The sequence below is a fragment of the Dromaius novaehollandiae genome, chromosome 32 (assembly GCF_036370855.1).
Source record: "Dromaius novaehollandiae isolate bDroNov1 chromosome 32, bDroNov1.hap1, whole genome shotgun sequence".
Classification (NCBI taxonomy): Eukaryota; Metazoa; Chordata; class Aves; order Casuariiformes; family Dromaiidae; genus Dromaius; species Dromaius novaehollandiae.
In genome coordinates this window covers 2132197-2142944 of record NC_088131.1, presented here as the reverse complement: position 1 = coordinate 2142944, position 10748 = coordinate 2132197, and the positions used below count along the sequence as shown (strand labels likewise).

At 52.2% G+C, this 10748-nt stretch overlaps 1 pseudogene; it reads right to left on the bottom strand.

Annotated features, from left to right (window-relative positions):
• Window positions 1-3205: 3205 nt before the first annotated feature.
• Window positions 3206-4171, bottom strand: LOC135324538 (olfactory receptor 10A2-like; annotated as a pseudogene).
• Between the last annotated feature and the right edge of the window lie 6577 nt (window positions 4172-10748).

The following is a 10748-nucleotide window of genomic DNA, read 5'->3' as shown; positions in this document are numbered from 1 at the left end:
TTCACACGTGGGGCAGAGCATCCTTCAGCTCCGCTGCACAGGTCACTCCCAGCAGACCCTGCTCCAGACCGTGCCCGGGGAGATCACAGCAGGGCCAGGAGTGGGGAGCTCCCCAGGGCCCCAGCTGAGCCCCTCGAGTTTGGCTGGGTGCTGCACAGACCCCTTCCCCCTCCCACAACAGCATCCTCCCGTTTTGCCAGGGCTTGAACAGAGCCCTCTCCCTGGGTGACACTGGGTGCCCCTTTGCGCACGGTGCTGCCCAGGCCCTCGGAGCGAGGCCAGGAACCACCCCCAAACATGCTGAGCATGGCACTGGCCCCCACGCTGGGCCTTCACAACCGTCCCCCATCTCCTCAACCCACTAGGCCACCACATCACCCCTTCCCTCAACACGTCCACCATCCCTGTTCTTAAATCCTGGTGCCCTCCCATGAAGTGCAGCACAAAACACATTCTCACTGAAGAAATGAGTATATCAGGAGGGAAGAGACATGCATTTCTTCGCAATGCCTCTCCTGTGGGGGAGAAAAGAAAAAATGTATCAGGGAGAAATAGAGATGTGAACAGAAGAGGGGTGGACGAGGGAATGAGGCTTTGCATGTAAAACACTTTGCAAACAAGATCCAGCTAGTGATGATTTCTGCTAAAGAACGCCAGCAGTGTTCCAGCAGGGCTGGCACTGTCAGGCTGACTTTCGCAGATCTGCTTTGCAAGAATCTGCAGAGAACAGGAGGGCTGAGATTCCTGTTCCCCAGTGCAGACTGTGTCCAGTGGAGGGGCTTGATTCATTGCCCTCTCATTGATCTCTTTATGGAGGTGTTTGGCGGTCTCCAAGAAAGATCCATAAGTCCCATCCTCCAATTTAGGGAAGCTGGCCAAAACCCCAGTCCCTCTGATGCAAGACTTCCCCCCTCACAGCATGGGTGGATCCGGCAGGAGGGTGATTCTCCTCCAGGAGTGCTTATCCTTCCAGAAAGAGTGGGGGCTGGCAGTCACCGAGTAGATTCAGGTGTCTGCCTTGGGCTCCTCTGCCCTTGGGTGAAATGAATGCTGCAACATCTCCCCAGGCAGGTGCATCTCTCGTGTTGATGCCTCCATCTGAGAGGGCTCCCTGGACTCCCATGTTGCGGCCCGAAGGGAGTCGTTTAGGACGACCTCCCTCCCCTTAGGACCAGCGACCAAGTTCGTGATGCCCTTGGACTGAATTAAGGTGAAAACGACACCAGCCAACCACTTTTAAGATTTATTAAGGCAAAATGGAATCAACTAACTAGACACGTCTCGCGTCACACGTTTAGGAAAAAGAGAGGAAAAGGGGAAGACAGAGAGAGAGGGAGAGAGAGAGACAGATATCACCACCCGTGGATCCAGCGGCGTCCCGTTGGTCCTCTTCTCTTGGGAGTCTCGGCGTCGGCGGGGGTGGGGGGCAGAGGCGGGAAGCTCCCATCTGGTTCCGCTGACTCCGCTCGAGTTCTTCAGTCGTCGCAAGCAAGCCCCCCGACCCCCCCATTCACCCAGTCTGCAGTTTTTATAGGTTCTTGCCCCACCTCTGGGAGGTGCTTCCTCGCTTCCCATGCAGATTAACTGTCATGCGCAGTCCGCCCTCTCGGAACCTTCCAGAAACGGGCTGGGGCATCTGGGGGTCTCCTGCTCATGCGCAGATGGCAAATGAGTACGTGCAGTCCGTGCCCTAGAGATGACCTTCTGCCCTTTTCGCGCCCTTTTTACCTCGTGCAGGTGCACGAGGTTGTTTACCTCGCGGACGGCTCCCGGGGACCCCGGCGCGGCATTGCCCGACGCGCCTTGGCAGCAGCGGCTTTGCAGCAGCAGCAGCAATGTCGAGACAAAACCGCATGGAGAGAACCGGTTCTCTACATCCCATTGTGGCCAGTGAAGGCCAAGAGGCACTTTGGGACCAGAGTGCGTCTTGGTCCAAGATGTCCTCCTAGGAAGGGGGAAAGCAGTTGTTCTCTGGAAGTGCTAATCTCCTTGCCCTGTGTGTAAAGACGGACAAGCTACCCAGCAACTGGCAGAGAGTGGGTGCCAGGTATGTTGCCCTGTGATGTGAGAATGGCAATCCTTTTGTTTTCCCCTCTTTCACCTTTCCCAGCAAAGGTGTCCATGTCCTTTGCTGCCTGCCATTGGCCGTGGATGCTAGCCACCTTCCTCTTTGCTCTTTTGTTGTAACCAGGTTCCAAAATCTCCAAAACTGGAATGGAATCCCAGCACACGGTCATGGTTAATTACAGCTGAGATTAGGATTGAACCTCAGGGAATGGCCCATTTTAGCTTTCCAGGGTAGAGAGCGGGCATCCGTGGATAAGAAAGTGAAGGAAGACGTGGAGAGGCAGATGAGGTGCTAACAAAGGGTTTTCAAGATTTGTTTAGGGTCAAAGGCCTGTCTTTGTTGACCCGGCTGAATTGACGGCCATGGAATAGAAAGGGATCCCCTGCAGACGAGCTGCCAGGGAGAGGTGTCCCACAGACACTGACAGCTCCTCTGAGGGCCACCCCCAATACTGAATTTGGAGGTTAATGCAGTGCTTTACAAAGTCTCAGGCGTGGGGCTTTTGGGCTCCAATTCATCTCAGCAAAGGCTGTTTGTTGACCCAGGAGCCTTCTCCACCTGAGCTGACCTGCTGGGCTCCCTGGAGAGACCACACGCAAAAAGAGGCACCCGGAATGTGCCCATCGCACTCAACGTGGGCTGAATCGCAGACAGGCTGGCACTGAAGTCCCTGCATGCAGGCATGAGTGCCCTTGCCCATGCACGATATCGAGGGCCCTTTCAGACTCCCTTCGGACTGCCTACAGTGCACACTTGCAGCACCGGTCCCAGCAGCTCCCTTCACTGTTTCCCCTCACTGTCTCCCAGGAATCCGTCGATGTCTGGGAGACTCGAGGCCATCACAAATGACAGGAGACACCAGTATGTGTTTTGGCAACTCTACTAGTATGTGCATTTCCATTGGAGAGAAGAGTAGTGAGGGCTATGGGCTGAGGCACCGACTTCTTCCCTGCAAATATTCACAGCAGAGGGAGATGGCTTATATCTGAGGAATCCAGAGTCAGGAAAGCACTGTGGGTCTCGATCTTCCTTCCCTGTCTGCTCGCATTTCACCCCAGATGAATTTGCTCTCACTAGAGAAAGATGACACGGTTGCAACATTTCTCACCTGTAGCAGCACTACTTTATTAGCTTTATTTAGAGAAGAGTACACAACTGCTGTGAGCTCTGGGTGCAAGCCAGAGCTTTCCTGAGTGCTTTTCTGAGGGCCTCCCTGACCTCCCTGTTCCGCAGGCTGTAGATGAGGGGATTGACCAAGGGTGTGAGGACTGTATAGAAAAAGGAGAACACTTTGTTGAGCTGCCTCAGAGGGGCCGTTCTGGGCATCAGGTAGACAAGGTAGAAAAGAGTGACAACAGTGAGGTGAGAGGAGCAGGTGGAGAAGGCCTTCTGCCTGCCCAAGCTCGATGGGATCCTCAGGATGGCAGCTATGATGCACACGTAGGATGCCAGTGTGAACAGAAAGGGGAAGACTACATCCAGGACACACAGAATAAAACTTACTATTGTAACCACCCGGGTGTCACTGCAGGCAAGGTCCAGCACAGTGGTCAGACCACAGAAGAAGTGGTCAATAGCCTTGGGGCCACAGAACTTCAACTGCAATAGGAAAGAAGTGACTACTGTGCAGATAAAGAATCCCATTAGCCAAGACCCAGCTGCCATCTGGAGACAGAGCTTCCAGGCCATGAGGCTTGCATAGAGCAGGGGCTGGCATATGGCCAGGTACCGATCGTAGGACATCACAGTCAGCAGGAAACATTTAGTACCTGCTAAAGAAGCAAAAAAGTAGAACGGTACCATACAGCCATGAACAGAGATGGTCCTGTCCCCGGTCAGGAAGCTGGCCAGCAGTCAGGGCAGGATGGTGGAGCTGTAGCAGATCTCCAAGGAGGACAGATTGCCCAGGAAGAAGTACATGGGGGTATGCAGACGCTGGTCTGCCATGACCACCACAACGATGAGGATGTTCCCAACCACAGTCACCAAGTAGATGATGAGTGAGAGGAGGAAGAGCGGTGTCTGGAGAGTGGGGATATTCCCCATTCCCAGCAGGCGAATCTCCACTGGCAATGTGCAGTTGTCCCATTCCCCTTTCTCCATGTAGCTCCCCGGGTCCCTCATTTTTCTTTTGCCAGCAAGGCGACCTAAGAGAAAGAAGATTTGTTTATTTCTTTTGGTCTTGTATAAAAGAACTGTGAAGGAAGCTTCTGTCAGAGAAAACATGGACTCTGGCAATTCTCTCAGAAAGTATTCACTCAGACTGTGACAGTGTCTCTACTACACCTGAGGTTATTCCAAAGAGCAAACTCAGTCCCTACCGGAGAGCAAAATACCTTTATGTGAGGGCCAGATGCCCTTTTTCCTCAAAGGAGGAAACTGCTCAAAGGACGGGCACTGCACCAAACAGCTGATCTCAGCTCTCTGAAACACTTGTTTTGGGAAGGACAGGCCATGTACTTCCTTTAACATGGTGTGGTCAGGAGTTCACATCCACGGCGCTGTGCAGTGGGACTGCCTGAGAGGATACTCGGAGATCCTCCACGTGGGCGTTAGAGAGAAAAGTGAGATAGATGTGAGAGAAGGTGGATGCCTGAGCTCATCAGCCAATGCGAGGAAGAGAGATTTTGAGCAGGGTGGGCAGAGGGAGGAGGACAGGGAAGACCCTTTGGCTTGTATAACTCCCCTCAGCAATGGTTTCTGAGGGCTTTGGGGCTGCCTGGCGGCACAGCTCAGCAGGTGGACCTCAGCACTACCAGCTGTGCTCGTGGGGCTCCCTGGGCAGCACTGCTAGGAGAAGGGGTGGGTATTTCCGTGGTGAGCAGTGGATGACATTGGGAAGGAGCATTGTTCTGCTCCTGTTTGTGGTAAGTGCCCAGGACGTACCTGTGTGCACGGCCAGGGAAAGTCCCTGCCTGAGGAACACAGCCCTCTACCCAGATCCTACCTCCCAGCAGAGGGGTGGGCGCCCCTTGGCAGGACTCTGGGCTGGCTCAGGGACAGCAAAGGCACAGACTCTAACTCCACACCCCTGGCAAGCTTTTCAGGACTCTGCTCAGCTAACAAGGGCACTGGAAGAAATGTGTGGAGGGGAAGAGGGAGCTGGAGTAGAGGACACCCAGGAAGGGAAATGCCTGTCACCTCTCTCACTCAAAGATGCCAGCATGCAAAGCCTCACCGGCTGAAAAGGAAGAGACGTGGCTCAGAAGACACAACACAGACCTGCAGGCCTCAGGATGAGGTGACGATCTCCGCACTGATGGTGCCGGGCAATGACGACCAAGGTCGGGGTGTCACCCTCTGCCTCTTCCCACCACATCCTTCTCTCCCGTGAGCTCTCTGCAAGCCATGACCCAGGGCTCAGGCACTGCTCTGCCTTTGGTGTCTTCTTCTGGCAGCTCCTGTGGTGCACGTCCAGCAGCACCCAAATGCCCCCTGCTCTCCAGAGTGTCCTGGGGTTTATAGCACTAACAAGTCTCTGAAGGCTCCTGCTGCAGCTCGTCTCTCCCCAGGGTCTGCAGAGAGTGAGCAATGCATAATTGGCTCTCAAAGGAGACTGAAACCTCTGAGCTGGTGAGAACTTTGTAAACACTTCTGGCATACAGCTTTCCCCATAACTCTGGTCACTCCAAGTGTGGGACATGCTCCTTTGAAAAGGAAACTGAGGCAGAGAAATCATCAGGACTCCTCCAAAGTCATGATGCAAAGTCAGTAGTGAGCCCATGAATGGGATTCCCCTCACCTCCCTGCAGACAGCTGTGCATTCACTGACCCTCTCAGGTTTAGAGAGCCCTGATTGCCCGAGCTGGTCCCTCCAGCCTCCCCTGGTGGTCAGTGGGGAGGAAGAGGCCGAGCCACAGGCAATTCCAGGGGCCTCCTTGGCTGCTGTTGTGGCACCAATAGATGTCACTGGGCATGAGTCCTCTTGGCCCTGTTGGACTTGCATGTGATGAGATGCTGTCTCCTCGGCCTCTGCCCTGGATGGAAATGTAGGAAAGGGTGGCACAGTGGACAAAGACTTTATTGCTGTAGCTGCTAAGGACAGGAGACATGAATGTCAGGGGGAGGATTGTTTTTCATGAGAGGAAAAGTCATTTGAATTTAAACACGAAGGTGTGCGTGTAACATCTCAACGTGTTCCATCCTCATCCATTCAGGAGTGCTGGCACATGGGATGCCTTCTTCTGTGCATGGGAAGGCCATGTAGCTTAGATCTCGTAGTATGTCTCTGGCCTCCAGCAGCCTTTTGGGAAGGCTGAGAATCACCTCAAAGCTCTGTGTTACCTCTCCCGCCACTCGGTCTTTCTCAAATATCCAAAAGCATTATAAATAGCCCTCGAGATATGTGTCAAAGGATCAAAGAATAACTCTGTTTTGGGAGGACTTCAGGAGGACTCTAGTCCAGCTCCAGTCAGGTTAGGTCGGATCAAGGTGCTCAGGCTTTATCCATTGGGCCTTGAAAAGCTCCAAGGATGGAGACTACGCAGCTTCCCCGGGCAACCTCTTCCAATGCTCGACTGTCTCATGGGGAAGCAGTTTCTCCATTCATCCAGTCTGAATGTCTCCTGTTTTACCTTATGCCCACTGTCTCTCATCCTCCAAACTTGCACTGCTGTGAAGAGCCTGGCTCTGTCTTCTTAACAGCTACTTTGTAGGCACTGGATGGATGATGTTATTTTCCCCCCTCCCCAAAGCCATCTCTTCTCCAGGCTGAAAAAACCCCCATTCCATCGCCTTTCCTCACAGGGAAGTGCTACAGCCCCCTTGATGCTCCTCTACTGAACTCACTCCACTTTGTCATTGTCTTTCCTTTATTTGGGACCCAGCACTGGTCATGGCACTCTAGATGTGATCTGAGTGCACTGAGTAATGGGGGGTGATCACTTCCCTCCATCTCCTGGCTGTGCTCCTGCGCATTCAGCCCAGGAGGCTGTTGGCCTTCCTCGCTGCCAGGGCACACTGCTGGCTCACGCTCACTTGTCCATGCATCAGCACCTCCAGGGCCTTTTCTGCATAGTTGCTCCAGGCCAGTCTGTTGACAGAGCCCTGGTTGCACTAACAGGCTTTCATGGTCCTGACTAGACTCACCAGAGGCCTGCACACACGCCCCTGCCCACAGTCCAGGAGTGCCATCTAAGCTCAGGCCTTCATCTTCTGTCCCATCTTGAGTTAGGTTGCAAGTGTGCCTGTCTGCAGCTGTATTACAGCTGTGCCAGTTCCTGACCACGGATCCTGTTGATCCGGAGTCTGACTCGCGGCCTGACTTTCTGAGTTGACCTTGGACCTACCTCATCTCTCTGTGACTGCCCTGCAATTACGGGGCTTTGTCTGACCTTGGTTACTGTCACTGGACCTGATCCTGATTTGCTGACTTGTGTTCCCAGCTTGACCTTGGACCCTCCTCGTCACCAAGAATTTGCCTGATGGTATGGAGTCTTGGTTGAACCTAGCTGTGATCTCCAGGTCTGCCTTGCTTGTCTTGCTCAGGTATGGTGGGGCTGGGCCCCAGCTGGTGGGGCCCCTGTCCTGTCAACCATTCTATCCCACTTGGCTCCCAGCATGCTATCCCTCCGGGAGCAGCCAGCTGTTGCTGCTCCCTGAAATCTGGCCCCAGCATATTTTGTTGCAAGGGGTTTTTACTTCTCAGAGACAAAATTTGACATCTGTCTTTCTTGAATTTCATGTGATGTCATGCTACCTGTTCATCGAGACTGTGGAGGTCCCTCTGGATGGCTGCCTTGTCTTTGAGCATATTGACTGGTATCCACCAAGTTTGTTCTGTTCTGCGGACATCCTCCAGGTGAGTGAAAAGATGTAAAATAAGACAGATCCCAGGAGAGACCCCTGAGGGACTGCACATGTTAATGGCCCCCAGGTAGAGTACAACCCATCAAACAGTCTATTGGGAGCCCAGTCACCCAACCAGTGTTATTCTTCTGGTTGTCCACCCATCTAGACATCACATCCTGACTTGAGAGATCATGTGGAAAGCCTTGTTAGAGACAAGGTGAGTGACATCCACTGGTCTTCCCTCTTCCACTGATCCAGTTGTTTTATCCTAGAAGGTAATAAGGTTGTTGGGGCAAGAGTTCAACTTGGGAAACCCATGCTGACTATTACCAGTCACATTCTTTTCCATGTGCTCACAAATGTATTTCAAGAGGACTCATTCCATGATTTTCCAAGGCACTGCAGTGAGGCTGAGCAGCCTGTTGTTCCTTGGATTATTAGAAGAATGATTAAAAGAATGGCCTGTTCTGAAGAGGGGTTCAAATTTTGCTTTCTTCTGGGCATTGGGTACGCCTGCCCTCTTCACCACCACCTCACAAAAATGATAGAGAGAGTCCTGGCAAGAACATTGGTGAATTCCCTCAGCATGCTTGGATTTAGCCTGTTGGGTCCCATGGATTTTAGAAGTTGAGTTCTCATAACTAACCTCTTACTCAGGCCTCGTCCACTGCTAGTCCTACTGCTCCTTCTTGAACCTTGTCACTAATGACAGCGGAGTACTTCAGCCTTCTGTGTGTCTGCTGTCACTAAGCCACCCACTCCATTCAGTAGGGCATCAGTCTTTCCTTGTTCAGCCTTTGACTACTGTCAACGGATGTCCTTGACATCCTTTAAAAGTCTCAACCTCGGCTTTGGCTTTCCTGACACCATCCCTCCATGCCTGGGCCATGTTTCTCAATTCCTCCTTTGTAGCTTCTCCCTGCTTCCACCCCCGGCATGCTGCTGCTTTGCATTGAAGCTCCACACCAGCTGCCCCCCACCCGCATTAAGGGAGGAGGAGACATTTCACATGAGGCAGTTTTAACACCTCCTGAAGGCCAGATGCTCTTTGGAAGGGGAAGCCACCAGTGCAGTAAACCTCCATGGGAAACGTTTTGGGATGATCTGACCTAACAGCCACCCCTAAAGAATGTCTCACCCCATAGCCAGAGCCCTTTCATCTTGAATAAATAAATAAATAAATAAATAAATGCAACCTCTTTTGGAAAGGAAATCCACAACCATCATTCCCCTGTTACAAAATATTGGGCCCCCCCATGCTGGGCCCTTCACAACCATCCCCCATTTCTTCTCCCAAACCCGAGTCCATTAGGCCCCCACATCACCCACTTCCCTCAACATGCCTCCCACCCCAGGCCTTAAATCCTGCTGCCCTCCCATGGAATCCTGCCCTTGGATGAAGTGAATCCTGCAACATCTCCCCAAGCATTTATGTCTCCCGTCTTGATGCCTCCGTCTGAGAGGGCTCCCCGGACTCCCATTAAGGCCAGCGGATGCAAAGAGGAAATCTGGGATCACAGTTCATGTCGGTCCAAAGTGTCCTCCTAGGAAGGGGGAAAGCAACTGCTCTCTGGAAGTGCCTTGTGAAAAGGCAGATGAGCTACTCTGCAGCTGTTACAGGATGGGCATCAGGTGTATTGCCCTGTGAGGTGAGAATGGCAATCCATTTGTTTTTCCATCTTTCACCTTTCTCAGCAAAGCTGCTTTCCCATTTCATGCCCGTTGCTGCCTGCCATTAACCAGGTAGAGCAAACAGAACCTCACCCTGATGATAGTCACATTCCTCTTTGGATTGTTCTTTCAATGAGGCTCCAAAATCTCCAAACATGGAACAGAATTCTTACACCTAGGTATCATTAAGCGTATCTGCCATGAGGATTGAACATCAAGGCCCAAAGTATTTGTAGCAATTTCCCGCTTGCTTTAGCAGTACCTGTGACGCTTTTATGAGAGCCTGGGTCATGTTTTCATTGAGAATCACTTCAGAACTACTTCTGAGAGGCTGCAAAAGCATCTCTGCAGAGCCCAGGGCATTTCCCACGCACACAGGGCATGTAAGGGAGCCATCACATGCTTTTTCAGGGTGGAAGAAAGGAGGCACAGAAGTTCATCTCCAGAGATGCTGTAAACCACTCTCTTGCTCTATTTTTGGTAGTTTCAGAGGTCCGAGGATGAAGTGTTAGAAATGAGGTTCAAAGATGAAGTACAGGAGTGCGTGCCTTACTTTAATGCATAGAGTGTGTTGTCCTAAGGCCTTTAAGTTTACAGGAAAGAACCCTCACCTTTTTTGGAGAACTGGGAAGGGTTTTTTGTGCAACATGTGCTGAGAATAGGATTCACATATGGAGGGGCTGAGGACCACCTCTGTGGGTTCAGACTCCTGGAGGATGCAGGCCAAGGCTGATGGATATCAGGGGAATGGAGGCAGCACCGTCTCTCCAGCTGCTGGCATCCCAGGCACATGGGCCCCTATGACTCGTGCTCCCCACCGCAGTGGCTGGCACTGAGACCTTCTCACAGACACCTGCACACAGAAGAGACAGCCCCCTCAGCCCAGAAAATGGAGTTTAATGAGAAGGCAGGAGAGGCTGGGGGACATCAGGCGCAGGGCATGTCAAGCGTACTGACCAGCACTCTGTTCACATGTCATCCATTCCTTTCATCCCCTTTTCCCCTTTATTTTCTCATGCTTGTAGCCCCTCAAAACACCTTAATGCATCCCTTTTCCCGCCTTTGGTCTTTCCTTAAACATTCCATAGTAAGTCTTGCATAATCCCAAAATGCTCTTCCCAGCATCCCAGAATGTCTCATACTCCCATAGGCAGCAACCACCATCCTCAGTCTGCAAGGCCAATGGTTTATGACTAAAGGATTATGTGCACAATCAATC